We start from the raw sequence: 18,694 nt of genomic DNA, 5'->3' as shown, positions 1-18,694 counted from the left end.
TGCATAGTACCTGCCATGCAGTTATTACTATATGTACACTCATAACCATGCACGGTACCTGCCATGCTGATATTACTATATGTACACTCATAACCATGCATGGTACCTGCCATGATGTTATTACTATATGTACACTCATAACTGTGCATTGTATCTGCTGTGATGTTATCACTGAAGATACACTCATAACCGTGCATGGTACCTGCCATGATGTTATTACTATATGTACACTCATAACCATGCACTGTACCTGCTGTGATGTTATTACTAAAGATACACTCATAACCATGCACAGTACCTGCCATGATGTTATTACCAAAGATACATGAATAACTGTGTGCAGTACCTGCCATGATGTTATTATTATATGTACACTCATAACCATGCAGGTTACCTGCCATGCTGTTATTGCTATATGTAAACTCATAACCATGCACAGTACCTGCCATGCAGTTATTACTATATGTAAACTCATAACCATGCACGGTACCTGCCATGATGTTATTACTAACTGTGTGGTACCTGCCATGATGTTATTACTATATGTACACTCATAACCGTGCATGGTACCTGCCATGCTGTTATTACTATATGTACACTCATAACCGTGCACTATACCTGCTGTGATGTTATTACTAAAGATACATTCATAACTGTGCATGATATCTGCAGCAATGTTATTACTATATGTACACTCATAACTGTGCACGGTACCTGCAATGATGTTATTATTATATGTACACTCATAACCATGCACTGCACCTGCTGTGTTGTTATTACTAAAGATACACTCACTCATAACTGTGCACTGTACCTGCTGTGATGTTATTACTAAGGATACACTCATAACCGTGCACAGTACCTGCCATGCAGTTATTACTATATGTACACTCATAACCATGCACAGTACCTGCCATGCTGTTATTACTATATGTACACTCATAACCATGCATGGTACCTGCTGTGCTGTTATTACTATATGTACACTCATAACCGTGCAATGTACCTGCTGTGATGTTATTACTGAAGATACACTCATAACCATGCATGGTACCTGCTGTGATGTTATTACTATATGTACACCCATAATCATGCACTGTACCTGCTGTGATGTTATTACTATATGTACACTCATAACCATGCATGGTACCTGCCATGCTGTTATTACTATATGTACACTCATAAACATGCCATGATGTTATTACTATATGTACACTCATAACCGTGCATGGTACCTGCTGTGCTGTTATTACTATATGTACACTCATAATCGTGCATTGTACCTGCTGTGATGTTATTACTAAAGATACACTCATAACCATGCACAGTACCTGCCGTGATGTTATTACTATATGTACACTCATAACCATGCTCGGTACCTGCCATGAGGATATTGCTATATGTACACTCATAACCATGCATGGTACCTGCCATACTGTTATTTGTTGTTACTATATGCACAACCATAATCATGCACTGTACCTGCTGTGATGTTATTACTAAAGATACACTCATAACTGTGCACAGTACCTGCTGTGCTGTTATTACTATATGTACACTCATAACCATGCCCAGTTATTACTATATGTAAACTCATAACCGTGCACTGTACCTGCTGTGATGTTATTACTATATGTACACTCATAACCGTGCATGGTACCTGCCATGATGTTATTACTATATGTACACTCATAACCATGCACGGTACCTGCCATGATGTTATTACTATATGTACACTCATAACCATGCATGGTACCTGCCATGCTGTTATTACTATATGTACACTCATAACCGTGCACAGTACCTGCCATGATGTTATTACTATATGTACACTCATAACCATGCATGGTACCTGCCATGCTGTTATTACTATATGTACACTCATAACCATGCACTGTACCTGCTGTGATGTTATTACTAAAGATACACTCATAACCGTGCACGGTACCTGCCATGATGTTATTACTATATGTACACTCATAACCATGCACGGTACCTGCCATGATGTTATTACTATATGTACACTCATAACCATGCACGGTACCTGCCATGCTGTTATTACTATATGTACACTCATAACCATGCACTGTACCTGCTGTGATGTTATTACTAAAGATACACTCATAACTGTGCACAGTACCTGCCATGATGTTATTACTATATGTACACTCATAACCATGCATGGTACCTGCCATGATGTTATTATTATATGTACACTCATAACCATGCACTGTACCTGCTGTGATGTTATTACTAAAGATACACTCATAACTGTGTGCGGTACCTGCCATGATGTTATTACTATATGTACAGTACCTGCCGTGATGTTATTACTATATGTACACTCATAACCATGCACTGTACCTGCTGTGTTATTATATGTACATTCATAACCTTGCATGGTACCTGCCATGCTGTTATTACTCTATGTACACTAATATTCATGCACAGTACCTGCCATGATGTTATTACTATATGTACACTCATAACTGTGCACGGTACCTGCCATGCTGTTATTACTATATGTACACTCATAACCATGCATGGTACCTGCCATGCTGTTATTACTATATGTACACTCATAACCATGCACTGTACCTGCTGTGATGTTATTACTAAAGATACACTCATAACCGTGCATGGTACCTGCCATGATGTTATTACTATATGTACACTCATAACCGTGCACTATACCTGCTGTGTTGTTATTACTAAAGAAGCACTCATAACCATGCGTGGTACCTGCCATGATGTTATTACTATATGTACACTCATAACCATGCATGGTACCTGCCATGCTGTTATTACTATATGTACACTCATAACCATGCATGGTACCTGCCATGATGTTATTACTATATGTACACTCATAACCATGCACTGTACCTGCTGTGATGTTATTACTAAAGATACACTCATAACTGTGCACAGTACCTGCTGTGATGTTATTACTATATGTACACTCATAACCGTGCATGGTACCTGCCATGCTGTTATTACTATATGTACACTCATAACCATGCATGGTACCTGCTGTGCTGTTATTACTATATGTACACTCATAACCGTGCACGGTACCTGCTGTGATGTTATTACTATATGTACACTCATAACTGTGCACTGTACCTGCCATGCTGTTATTACTATATGTACACTCATAACCGTGCACGGTACCTGCCATGCTGTTATTACTATATGTACACTCATAACCATGCATGGTACCTGCTGTGATGTTATTACTATATGTACACTCATAACCGTGCACGGTACCTGCCATGCTGTTATTACTATATGTACACTCATAATCATGCATGGTACGTGCCATGCTGTTATTACTATATGTACACTAATAACCATGCACTGTACCTGCTGTGATGTTATTACTAAAGATACACTCATAACTGTGTGCGGTACCTGCCATGATGTTATTACTATATGTACACCCAGAACCATGCACAGTACCTGCAATGATGTTAGTATTATATGTACACTTATAACCATGCACTGCACCTGCTGTGTTGTTATTACTAAAGATTCACTCATAAATGTGTGCTGTACCTCCAGTGATGTTATTACTATACGTACACTCATAACCATGCACAATACCTGCCATGCAGTTATTACAATATGTACACTCATAACTGTGCACAGTACCTGCCATGCAGTTATTACTATATGTACACTCATAACCATGCACGGTACCTGCAATGCTAATATTACTATATGTACACTCATAACCATGCATGGTCCCTGCTGTGCTGTTATTACTATATGGACACTCATAAACATGCATTGTACCTGCTGTGATGTTATTACTGAAGATACACTCATAACCGTGCATGGTACCTGCCATGATGTTATTATAATATGTACACTCATAACCATGCACTGCACCTGCTGTGTTGCTATTACTAAAGATACACACATAACCATGCGCTGTACCAGCCATGATGTTATTACTATATGTACACTCATAACCATGCATGGCACGTGCCATGCTGTTATTACTATATGTACACTCATAACCATGCATGGAACTGCCATGCTGTTATTACTATATGTACACTCATAACTGTGCACTGTACCTGCTGTGATGTTATTACTAAAGATACACTCATAACCGTGTGTGGTACCTGCCATGATGTTATTACTATATGTACACTCATAACCGTGCACAGTACCTGCAATTATGTTAGTATTATATGTACACTCATAACCATGCACTGCACCTGCTGTGTTGTTATTACTAAAGATACACTCATAACTGTGCGCTGTACCTCCTGTGATGTTATTACTATATGTACACTCATAACCGTGCACGGTACCTGCCATGCAGTTATTACTATATGTACACTCATAACCATGCACAGAACCTGCCATGCTAATATTACCATATGTACACTCATAACCATGCATGGTACCTCCTGTGCTGTTATTACTAATGATACACTCATAACCGTGCATGGTACCTGAATTGATGTTATTGCAATATGTATACCTATAACCATGCACTGTACCTTCTGTCATGTTATTACCAAAGATACACTAATAACTGTGTACAGTACCTGCTGTGATGTTATTATAATATGTACACTCATAACCTTGCAGGTTACCTGCCATGCTGTTATTACTATATGTAAACTCATAACCATGCACAGTACCTGCCATGCAATTATTATTATATGTAAACTCATAATCGTGCACTGTACCTGCTGTGATGTTATTACTAAAGATACACTCATAACCATGCACGGTACCTGCTGTGATGTTATTACTAAATGTACACCCATAACCGTGCATGTTATGTGCCGTGATGTTATTACTATATGTACACTCATAACCATGCAGGTTACCTGCCATGATGTTACTACTATATGTACACGAATAACCATGCACGGTACCTGACGTGCTGTTATTACTATATGTATACTCACAACTGTGCACGGTACCTGCCATGATGTTATTACTATATGTACACTCACAACCATGCACGAGACCTGCCGTCATGTTATTACAATATGTACACTCAAAAGCGAGCATGGTACCTGCCATGATGTTATTACTATATGTACACTCATAACCATGCACTGTAACTGCTGCAATGTTATTACTAAACATACGCTCATAACCATGCACAGTACCTGCCGTGATATTATTATTATATGGACACTCATAACCGTGCAGGTTGCCTGCTGTGCTGTTATTGCTATATGTAAACTCATAACTGTGCACACTACCTGCCATGCTGTTATTACTATATGTAAACTCATAAGCATGCACTGTACCTGCTGTGCTGTTATTACTAAAGATACACTCATAACCGTGCATGGTATCTGCCATGATGTTATTACTATATGTACACTCATAACCGCCCATGGTATTGCCATGATGTTATTACTATATGGACACACAAAAGCGAGCATGGTACCTGCCATGATGTTATTACTATATGTACACTCATAACCATGCACTGTAACTGCTGCAATGTTATTACTAAACATACGCTCATAACCATGCACAGTACCTGCCGTGATATTATTATTATATGGACACTCATAACTGTGCAGGTTGCCTGCCATGCTGTTATTGCTATATGTAAACTCATAACTGTGCACACTACCTGCCATGCTGTTATTACTATATGTAAACTCATAAGCATGCACTGTACCTGCTGTGCTGTTATTACTAAAGATACACTCATAACCGTGCATGGTATCTGCCATGATGTTATTACTATATGTACACTCATAACCGTCCACGGTATTGCCATGATGTTATTACTATATGGACACTCAAAACTATGCATGGTACCTGCCATGATGTTATTATAATATGTACACTCATAACCATGCACTGCACCTGCTGTGTTGTTATTACTAAAGATACACTCATAACCATGCGCTGTACCCGCCGTGATGTTATTACTATATGTACACTCATAACCATGCATGGTGTGTGCCATGCAGTTATTACTATACGTACACTCATAACCATGCATGGTGTGTGCCATGCAGTTATTACTATATGTACACTCATAACCGTGCATGGTACCTACCATGCTGTTATTACTATATGTACACTCATAACCATGCACGGTACCTGCCATGCTGTTATTACTATGTGTACACTCATAACCATGCATGATACCTGCCGTGCCGTTATTGTTATACGTACACTCATAACCGTGCACTGTACCTGCTGTGATGTTATTACTAAAGATACACTCATAACCATGCACGATACCTGCAGTAATGTTATTACTATATGTACACTCATAACCATGTGCTGTACCTGCCATGATGTTATTACTATATGTACACTCATAACTGTGCATGGTACCTGCAATTATATTATTATTATATGTACACTCATAACCATGCACTGCACCTGCTGTGTTGTTATTACTAAAGATACACTCATAACTGTGTGCTGTACCTCCAGTGATGTTATTACTATATGTACACTCATAACCATGCATGGTACCTGCCATGCAGTTATTACTATATGTACACTCATAACTGTGCACGGTACCTGCCATGCAGTTATTACTATATGTACACTCATAATCATGCACGGTACCTGCCATGCTAATATTACTATATGTACACTCATAACCATGCATGGTACCTGCTGTGCTGTTATTACTATATGTAGACTCATAAACGTGCACTGTACCTGCTGTGATGTTATTACTGAAGATACACTCATAACCGTGCATGGTACCTGAATTGATGTTATTACGATATGTATACCCATAACCATGCACTGTCCCTGCTGTGATGGTATTACTAAAGATACACTCATGACCATGCACGGTAACTGCCGTGATGTTATTACTAAAACTACACTCATAACCGTGCATGTTATGTGCCGCTATGTTATTACTATATGTACACTCATAACCATGCACGGTACCTGCCATGATGTTACTACTATATGCACACTAATAACCATGCACGGCACCTGATGTGCTGTTATTACTATATGTACACTCACAACCGTGCACAGTACCTGCCATGATGTTATTACTATATGTACACCCACAACAGTGCACGGGACCTGCTGTGATGTTATCACTATATGTACACTCAAAAGCAAGCATGGTACCTGCCATGATGTTATTACTATATGTACACTTATAACCTGGCACTGTACCTGCTGCAATGTTATTACTAAAGATATGCTCATAACCATGCACAGTACCTGCCATGATGTTATTATTATATATAGACTCATAATCATGCATGTTGCCTGCCATGCTGTTATTGCTATATTTAAACTCATAACCGTAGACACTACCTGCCATGCTGTTATTACTATACGTAAACTCATAACCATGCACTGTACCTGCTGTGATGTTATTACTAAAGAGAAACTCATAACCGTGCATGGTACCTGCCGTGATATTATTACTAAATATACACTCATGATCGTGCATGGCACGTGCCGCAATGTTATTACTATATGTACACTCATAACCATGCACGGTACCTACCATGATGTTATTACTATAGGTACTCTCACAACCGTGCACGGTACCTGCCATGATGTTATTACTATATCTACACTTATAGCCATGCACGGGACATGCCGTGATGTTATTACTATATGTACACTCAAAAGCGAGCATGGTACCTGCCATGATGTTATTACTATATGTACACTCATAACCATGCACTGTACCTGCTGCGATGTTATTACTAAAGATATGCTCAAAACTGTGCACAGTACCTGCCGTGATGTTATTATTATATGTACACTCATAACCATGCAGGTTACCTGCCATGCTGTTATTGTTATATGTAAACTCATAACCGAGCACACTACCTGCCATGCTGTTATTACTATATGTAAGCTAATAAGCGTGCACTGTAACTGCCGTAATGTTATTACTAAAGATACACTCATAAACGTGCACAGTACCTGGAATTATGTTATTACTATATGTACACTCATAACCGTGTAAGGTACCTGCCATGATGTTATTATTATATGCACACTCATAAATATGCGCTGTACCTGCCATGATATTATTACTATATGTACACTCATAACCGCGCACAGTACCTGTCATGCTTTATTACTATATGTACACTCATAACTGTGCATGGTACCTGCCATGCTGTTATTACTATATGTACACTCATAACCATGCATGGTACCTGCCATGATGTTATTACTATATGTACACTCATAACCGTACATTTTACTTGCTGTGATGTTATTACTAAAGATACACTCATAACCGTACACAGTTCCTGTCGTAATGTTATTACTATAAATACACTCATAACCATGCACACTACCTGCCATGCTGTTATTACTATATGTACCGTCATAACCATGCACTGTACCTTCTGTGATGTTATTACTAATGATACACTCATAACCATGCACAGTACCTGCCGTAATGTTATTACTATATGTACACTCATAACCATGCATGGTACCTGCAATGATGTTATTATTATATGTACATTCATAACCATGCACTGCACCTGCTGTGTTGTTATTACTAAAGATACACTCATAACTGTGCACTGTACCTGCAGTGATGTTATTACTATATGTACACTCATAACTGTGCACGGTACCTGCCATGCAGTTATTACTATATGTACACTCATAACCATGCACAGTACCTGCCATGCCGATATTACGATATGTACACTCATAACGGTGCACGGTACCTGCCATGATGTTATTACTATATGCACACTCATAACGGTGCATAATATCTGCCATGCTGTTATTACTATAAGTACACTCACAACCATGCACAGTACCTGCCATGCTGTTATTACTATATGTACACTCATAACCATGCATAGTACCTGCCATGCTGTTGTTACTATATGTGCACTCATAACCATGCGCTGTACCTGCTATGATGTTAATACTAAAGATACACTCATAGCCGTGCATGGCATCTGCCGTAATGTTATTACTATATGTACAGTCATAACCATGCGCAGTACCTGCCATGATGTTATTACTATATGTACACTCATAACTGTGCATGGTACCTGCAATGATGCTATTATTATATGTACACTCATAACAATGCAATGTACCTGCTGTGATGTTAATACGAAAGCTACACTCATAACCGTGCATGGTACCTGCCGTAATGTTATTACTATATGTACACTCACAACCGTGCTTAGTACCTGCCATGCTGTTATTACTATATGTATACTCATAACCATGCATAGTACCTGCCATGATGTTGTTACTATATGTACACTCATAACCATGCACTGCACCTGCTGTGTTGTTATTACTAAAGATATACTCATAACTGTACGCTGTACCTGCCGTGATGTTATTACTATATGTACAATCATAACTGTGCACGGTACCTGCCATGCAGTTATTCCTATATGTACACTCATAACCATGCACAGTACCTGCCATGGTGATATTACTATATGTACACTCATTAGCATGCTTAGTACCTGCTGTGCTGTTACTACTATATGTAAACTCATAACCGTGCACTGTACCTGCTGTGATGTTATTACTAAAGATACACTCATAACCATGCACGGTACCTGCTGTGATGTTATTATTAAATGTACACTCATAACCGTGCATGGTACGTGCCGTAATGTTATTACTATATGTACACTCATAACCATGCACGGTACCTGTCGTGATGTTATTACTATATGTACACTCATAAGGGTGCACAATACCTGCCATGCTGTTATTACTATATGTACACTCACAACAGCGCTCGGTACCTGCCATGCTGTTATTACTATATGTACACTCATAACCATGCATAGTACCTGCCGTGCTGTTATTACTATATGTACACTCAGAACTGTGCACTGTATCTGCTGTGATGTTATTACTAAAGATACACTCATAACCATGCACGGTACCTGCCGTAATGTTATTACTATATGTACAGTCATAACCGTGCGCAGTACCTGCCATGATGTTATTACTATATGTACACTCATAACTGTGCACGGTACTTGCAATGATGTTATTATTATATGTACACTCATAACCATGCTGTGTTACTATTCCTAAAGATATACACATAGCTGTACGCTGTACCTGCTGTGATGTTATTACTAAAGATTCACTCATAACTGTGCACAGTACATGCTGTGATGTTGTTATTATATGAACACTCATAACCGAGCAGGTTACCTGCTGTGCTGTTATTGCTATATGTAAACTCATAACCGTGCACTGAACCTGCTGTGATGTTATTACTAAAGATACACTCTTAACCGTGCAAGGCACCTGCCGTGATGTTATTACTATATGTACACTCATAAATGTGCATGGTACGTGCCGCAATGTTATTACTATATGTACACTCATAACCATGCATGGTACATGCCGTGCTTTTATTACTATATGTACACTCACAACCATGCATGACACATGGCATGGTGTTATTACTGTATGTACACTGACAACCGTGCATGGGACCTGCCATTATGTTATTACTATATGTGCACTCAAAAGCGAACATGGTACCTGCCATGATGTTATTACTATATGTACAATCATAACCATGCACTGTACCTGCTGCAATGTTATTACTAAAGATACACTCATAACTGTGCACAGTACCTGCCATGATGCTATTATTATATGTACACTCATAACCATGCAGGTTACCTGCCATGCTGTTATTGCTATATGTAAACTCATAGCTGTGCACACTACCTACCATGCTGTTATTACTATATGTAAACTCATAAGCGTGCACTGCACCTGCTGTGATGTTTTTACTAAAGATACACTCATAACTGTGCATGGTACCTGCAATGATGTTATTACTATATGTACACTCATAATCATCCACAGTACTTGCCATGATGTTATTACTATATGTGCACTCATAACCATTCACGGTACTTGCCATGATTGTATTACTATATGGACACTCATAACCGTGCAGAGTACCTACCATGATGTTATTATAATATGTACACTCATAACCATGCACTGCACCTGCTGTGTTGTTATTACTAAAGATACACTCATAACCATGCGCTGTACCAGCCGTGATGTTATTACTATATGTACACTCATAACCGTGCAGGGTACCTGCCATGCTGTTATTACTATATGTACAGTCATAACCATGCATGGTACGCGCCGTGCTGTTATTACTATATGTACACTCATAACCGTGCACTGTAACTGCTGTGATGTTATTACTAAAGAAACACTCCTAACCATGCATGGTACCTGCTGTAATGTTATTACTATATGTACACTCATAACCGTGCGCGGTACCTGCAATGATGTTATTACTATATGTACACTCATAACCATGCATTGTACCTGCCATGCAGTTATTACTATATGTACACTCATAACTCTGCACGGTACCTGCCATGCAGTTATTACTATATGTACACTCATAATCATGAACGGTACCTGCCATGCTAATATTACTATATGTACACTCATAACCATGCACGGGACCTGCCGTGATGTTATTACTATATGTACACTCAAAAGCAAGCATGGTACCTGCCATGATGTTATTACTATATGTACACTCATAACCATGCACTGTACCTGCTGCAATGTTATTACTAAACATACGCTCATAACCATGCACAGTACCTGCTGTGATGCTATTATTATATGTACACTCATAACCATGCAGGTTACCTGCCTTGCTGTTATTGCTATATGTAAACTCATAACTGTGCACACTACCTACCATGCTGTTATTACTATATGTAAACTCATAAGCGTGCACTGTACCTGCTGTGATGTTTTTACTAAAGATACACTCATAACCGTGCATGGTACCTGTCATGATGTTATTACTATATGTACACCCATAACCATCCATGGTACTTGCCATGATGTTATTACTATATGTACACTCATAAGCATGCATGGTACCTGCCATGCTAATATTACTATATGTACACTCATAACCATGCATGGTACCTGCTGTGCTGTTATTACTATATGAACAATCATAAACGTGCACTGTACCTGTTATGATGTTATTACTGATGATACACTCATAACCGTGCATGGTACCTGAATTGATGTTATTACAATATGTATACCCATAACTATGCACTGCACCTGCTGTGATGTTATTACCAAAGATACACTAATAGCTGTGCACAGTACCTGCCGTGATGTTATTACAATATGTACACTCATAACCATGTAGGTTACCTGCAATGCTGTTTTTGCTATATGTAAACTCATAACCATGCACAGTACCTGACATGCAGTTATTATTATATGTAAACTCATAACCGTGCACTGTACCTGCTGTGATGTTATTACTAAAGATACACTCATAACTGTGCACGGTAACAGCCGTGATGTTATTACTAAATGTACACTCATAACCGTGCATGTTATGTGCTGCGATGTTATTAATATATGTACACTCATAACCATGCAGGTTACCTGCTGTGATGTTACTACTATATGTACACGAATAACCATGCACGGTACCTGCCGTGATATTATTAACATATGTACACTCACAACCAAGCATGGGACCTGCCTTGATGTTAGTACTATATGCACACTCAAAACCCAGCACTGTACCTGCCATGATGTTGTTACTATATATACACTCATAACCATGCACTGTACCTGCTGCAATGTTATTACTAAACATACGCTCATAACCATGCACAGTACCTGCCGTGATGCTATTATTATATGTACACTCATAACCGTGCAGGTTACCTGCCATGCTGTTATTGCTATATGTAAACTCATAACTGTGCACACTACCTGCCATGCTGTTATTACTATATGTAAACTCATAACTGTGCACTGTACCTGCTGTGATGTTATTACTAAAGATGCACTCATAACAGTGCACGATACCTGCCATGATATTACAAAATGTACACTCATAACCGTGCATGGAACCTGCCGCGATTTTATTACTATATGTACACTCATAACCGTGCACGGTACCTGCCATGATGTTATTACTATATGTACACTCACAACCATGCACAGGGCCTACCGGCATGGTATTATTATATGTACACTCAAAGCAAACATGGTATCTGCCATGATGTTATTACTATATGTACTCTCATAACCATGCACTGTACCTGCTGCGATGTTATTACTAAAGATATGTTCAAAACCGTGCACAGTACCTGCTGTCATGTTATTACACTCATAAACGTGCAGGTTACCTGCCATGCTGTTTTACTATATGTAAACTCATAAGCATGCACTGTACCTGCTGTGATGTTATTACTAAAGATACACTCATAACTGTGCACTGTACCTGCTGTGATGCTATTACTATATGTACACTCATAACCGTGCATGGTACTTGCCATGCTGTTATTACTATATGTACACTCATAACGGTGTATGGTACCTGCCATAATGTTATTATTATATGCACACTCATAACCATGCACTGCACCTGCTGTGTTGTTATTACTAAAGATACACTCATAACCATGCACTTTATCTGCTGTGATGTTATTACTATATGTACACTCATAACCGTGCACGGTACCTGCCATGCTGTTATTACTATATGTACACTCATAACTGTGCACGGTACCTGCCATGCTGTTATTACTATATGTACACTCATAACCATGCAAGGTACCTGTGGTGCTGTTACTACTATATGTACACTCATAACCGTGCACGGTACCTGCAAAGATGTTATTATTATATGTACACTCATAACCATGCACTGCACGTGCTGTGTTGTTTTTACTAAAGATACACTCATAACCATGCACTGTATCTGCCGTGATATTACTATATGTACACTCATAACCATGCACGGTACCTGTCATGCTGTTATTACTATATGTACACTCATAACTGTGCACAGTACCTGGCATGCTGTTATTACTATATGTACACTCATAACCATGCATGGTACCTGCTATGCTGTTATTACTATATGTACACTCATAAACATGCACTTTACCTGCTGTGATGTTATTACTGAAGATACACTCATAACCGTGCATGGTACCTGAATTGATGTTATTACAATATGTATACCCATAACCATGCACTGCATCTGCTGTGATGTTATTACCAAAGATACACTAATAACTGTGCACAGTACCTGCCGTGATGTTATTACAATATGTACACTCATAACCGTGCAGGTTACCTGCCATGCTGTTTTAAAACTCATAACCATGCACAGTACCTGCCATGCAGTTATTATTATATGTAAACTCATAACCACGCACTGTACCTCCTGTGATGTTATTACTAAAGATACACTCATAATTGTGCACAGTAACTGCCGTGATGTTAATACTAAATGTACACTCATAACCGTGCATGTTATGTGCTGCGATGTTATTAATAAATGTACACTAATAACCATGCACAGTACCTGATGTGATGTTATTACTATATGTACACTCACAACCATGCACGGTACCTACCATGATGTTATTAATATATGTACACTCACAACCATGCACGGGACCTGCCATGATGTTATCACTATATGTACACTTAAAAGCGAGCATGGTACCTGCCATGATATTATTACTATATGTACACTCATAACCATGCACTGTACCTGCTGCAATATTATTACTAAACATATGCTCATAACCATGCACAGTACCTGCCATGATGTTATTATTATATGTACACTCAAAAGCGAGCATGGTACCTGCCATGATGTTATGACTATATGTACACTCATAACCATGCACTGTATCTGCTGCAATATTATAAATAAACATACGCTCATAAGCATGCACTGTACCTGCTGTGATGTTATTACTAAAGATGAACTCATAACCGTGCACAATACATGCCATGATATTACAAAATGTACACTCATAACCGTGCATGGAACCTGCTGCAATGTTATTACAATATGTACACTCATAACCATGCATGGTACCTGCCATGCTGTTATTACTATATGTACACTCACAACCATGCACGGTACCTGCCGTGATATTATTAACATATGTACACTCACAACCAAGCATGGGACCTGCCGTCATGTTATTATTATATGTACAGTCAAAGCGAGCATGGTACCTGCCATGATGTTATTACTATATGTACTCTCATAACCATGCACTGTACCTGCTGCAATGTTATTACTAAAGATGCACTCAAAACCATGCACAGTACCTGCCCTAATGTTATTATTATATGTACACTCATAACCGTGCAAGTTACCTGCCATGCTGTTATTGTTATATGTAAACTCATAACCGTGCACACTACCTGCCATGCTGTTTTACTATATGTAAACTCATAACCGTGCGCTGTACCTGCCGTGATGTTATTACTATATGGACACTCATAACCGTGCACGGTACCTGCCATGCTGTTATTACTATATGTGCACTCATAACGGTGTATGGTACCTGCCATGACGTTATTATTATATGCACACTCATAACCATGCACTGCACCTGCTGTGTTGTTATTACTAAAGATACACTCATAACCATGCACTGTATCTGCCATGATGTTATTACTATATGTACACTCATAACCATGCACGGTACCTGCCATGCTGTTATTACTATATGTACACTCATAACTGTGCACTGTACCTACCATGCTGTTATTACTATATGTACACTCATAACCGTGCACGGTACCTGACGTGATGTTATTACTATATGTACACTCATAACCGTGCACGGTACCTGGAATGATGTTATTATTATATGTACACTCATAACATTGCACTGCATCTGCTGTGTTGTTATTACTAAAGATACACTCATAACCATGCACTGTATCTGCCGTGATGTTATTACTATATGTACACTCATAACCGTGCACGGTACCTGCCATGCTGTTATTACTATATGTACACTCATAACTGTGCACGGTACCTGGCATGATATTATTACTATATGTACACCCATAACCAGGCATGATACCTGCTGTGCTGTTATTACGATATGTACACTCATAAACGTTCACTTTACCTGCTGTGATGTTATTACTGAAGATACACTCATAACCGTGCATGATACCTGAATTGATGTTATTACAATATGTATACCCGTAACCATGCACTAAACCTGCTGTGATGTTATTACCAAAGATACACTAATAACTGTGCACAGTACCTGCCGTGATGTTATTACAATATGTACCCTCATAACCATGCAAGTTACCTGCCATGCTGTTTTTGCTATATGTAAACTCATAACCATGCACAGTACCTGCCATGCAGTTATTATTATATGTAAACTCATAACCGCGCACTGTACCTCGTGTGATGTTATTACACAAGATACACTCATAACCGTGCACGGTAACTGCCGTGATGTTAATACTAAATGTACACTCATAACCGTGCATGTTAAGTGTGTGATGTTATTAATAAATGTACACTCATAACCATGCAGGTTACCTGCCATGATGTTACTACTATATGTACACTAATAACCATACACGGTACCTGAAGTGCTGTTATTACTATATGTACACTCACAACCATGCACGGGACCTGCCGTGATGTTATAACTATATGTACACTCAGAAGCGAGCATGGTACCTGCCATGATGTTATTACTATATGTACACTCATAACCATGCACTGTACCTGCTGTAAAATTATTACTAAACATACGCTCATAACCATGCACAGCACCTGCCGTGATGTTATTATTATATGTACACTCAAAAGCGAGCATGGTACCTGCCATGATGTCATAACTATATGTACACTCATAACCATGCACTGTACCTGCTGCAATATTATTACTAAACATACACTCATAACCATGCACTGTACCTGCTGTGATATTATTACTAAAGATGAACTCATAACCGTGCATGATACATGCCATGATATTACAAAATGTACACTCATAACCGTGCAAGGAACCTGCTGCGATGTTATTACTATATGTACACTCATAACCATGCATGATACCTGCCGTGCTGTTATTATTATATGTACACTCACAACCATGCACTGTACCTACTGCAATGTTATTACTAAAGATACACTCAAAACCATGCACAGTATCTGCCATGATGTTATTATTATATGTACACTCATAACCGTACAAGTTACCTACCATGCTGTTATTGTTATATGTAAACTCATACCCGTGCACACTACCTGCCATGCTGTTTTACTATATGTAAACTCATAAGCGTGCACTGTACCTGCTGTGATGTTATTACTAAAGATACACTCATAACCCTGCGCTGTACCTGCCGTGATATTATTGCTATATGTACACTCATAACCTTACACGGTACATGCCATGCTGTTATTACTATATGTACACTCATAATGGTGTATGGTACCTGCCATGATGTTATTATTATATGCACACTCATAACCATGCACTGTATCTGCTGTGATGTTATTACTAAAGATACACTCATAACCATGCACGGTATCTGCCATGCTGTTATTACTATATGTACACTCATAAGTGTGCACGGTACCTGCCATGCTGTTATTACTATATGTACACTCATAACTGTGCATGGTACCTGCCATGCTGTTATTACTATATGTACATTCATAACCATGCAAGGTACCTGCCGTGCTGTTATTACTATATGTACACTCCTAACCATGCACTGTAGCTGCTGTGATGTTATTATTAATGATACACTCATACCCATGCACGACACCTGCCATTATGTTATTACTATATGTACACTCACAACCATGTGTGGTACCTGCCATGATGTTATTACTATATGTACACTCATAACCGTGCATGGTACCTGCAATGGTGTTATTATTATATGTACATTCATAACCATGCACTGCACCTGCTGTGTTGTTTTTACTAAAGATAAACTCATAACCGAGCACCGTACCTGCTGTGATGTTATTAGTAAATGTACACTCATAACCATGCATGGTTCTTGCCGCAATGTTATTACTAAATGTACACTCATAACCATGCACGGTACCTGCCGTGATGATACTACTATATGTACACTCATAACCATGAACGGTACCTGCCATGCTGTTATTACTATATGTACACTCACAACCATGCATGGTACCTGCCATGATGTTATTACTATATATACACTCACAATTGTGGATGGGACATGCTGTGATGTTATTACTATATGTACACTCAAAAGCGAGCATGGTACCGGCAATGATGTTATTATTATATGTACACAAATAACCATGCACTGCACCTGCTGCGATGTTATTACCAAAGATATGCTCATAACTGTGCACAGTACCTGACGTGAAATTATTATTATATGTGCACTCATAACCATGCAGGTTACCTGCCGTGCTGTTATTGCTATATGTAAACTCATAACCGTGCATGCTACCTGCCATGCTGTTTCTACAATATGTAAACTCATAAGCATTCACTGTACCTGCTGTGATGTTATTACTAAAGATACACTCATAACCATGCACAGTACCTGCCATGATGTTATTATTATATGTACACTCATAACTTTCCATGGTACTTGCCATGATGTTATTACTATATGTACACTCATAACCATGCACCGCACCTGCTGTGTTGTTATTACTAAAGATACACATAACCATGTTCTGTACCTGTTGTAATGTTATTACTATATGTACACTCATAACCATGCACGGTACCTGCCATGCAGTTATTACTATATGTACACTCATAACTGTGCATGGTACCTGCCATGCTGTTATTACTATATGTACACTCATAATCATACATGGTACTTGCTGTGCTGTTATTCCTAT

The 18,694-nt window shown here is 38.8% G+C and overlaps 1 protein-coding gene across 1 annotated transcript in view; it reads left to right on the top strand.

Annotated features, from left to right (window-relative positions):
• PRLH (prolactin releasing hormone) overlaps positions 1-18,694 on the top strand; it is a 264,296-nt gene that overhangs the window by 79,986 nt on the left and 165,616 nt on the right. The window lies entirely within an intron of this gene.

The sequence above is a fragment of the Protopterus annectens genome, chromosome 2.part0, assembly GCF_019279795.1.
Source record: "Protopterus annectens isolate FY-2018-M chromosome 2.part0, PAN1.0, whole genome shotgun sequence".
Classification (NCBI taxonomy): Eukaryota; Metazoa; Chordata; order Ceratodontiformes; family Protopteridae; genus Protopterus; species Protopterus annectens.
This window is presented reverse-complemented; position numbering and strand designations above follow the sequence as displayed.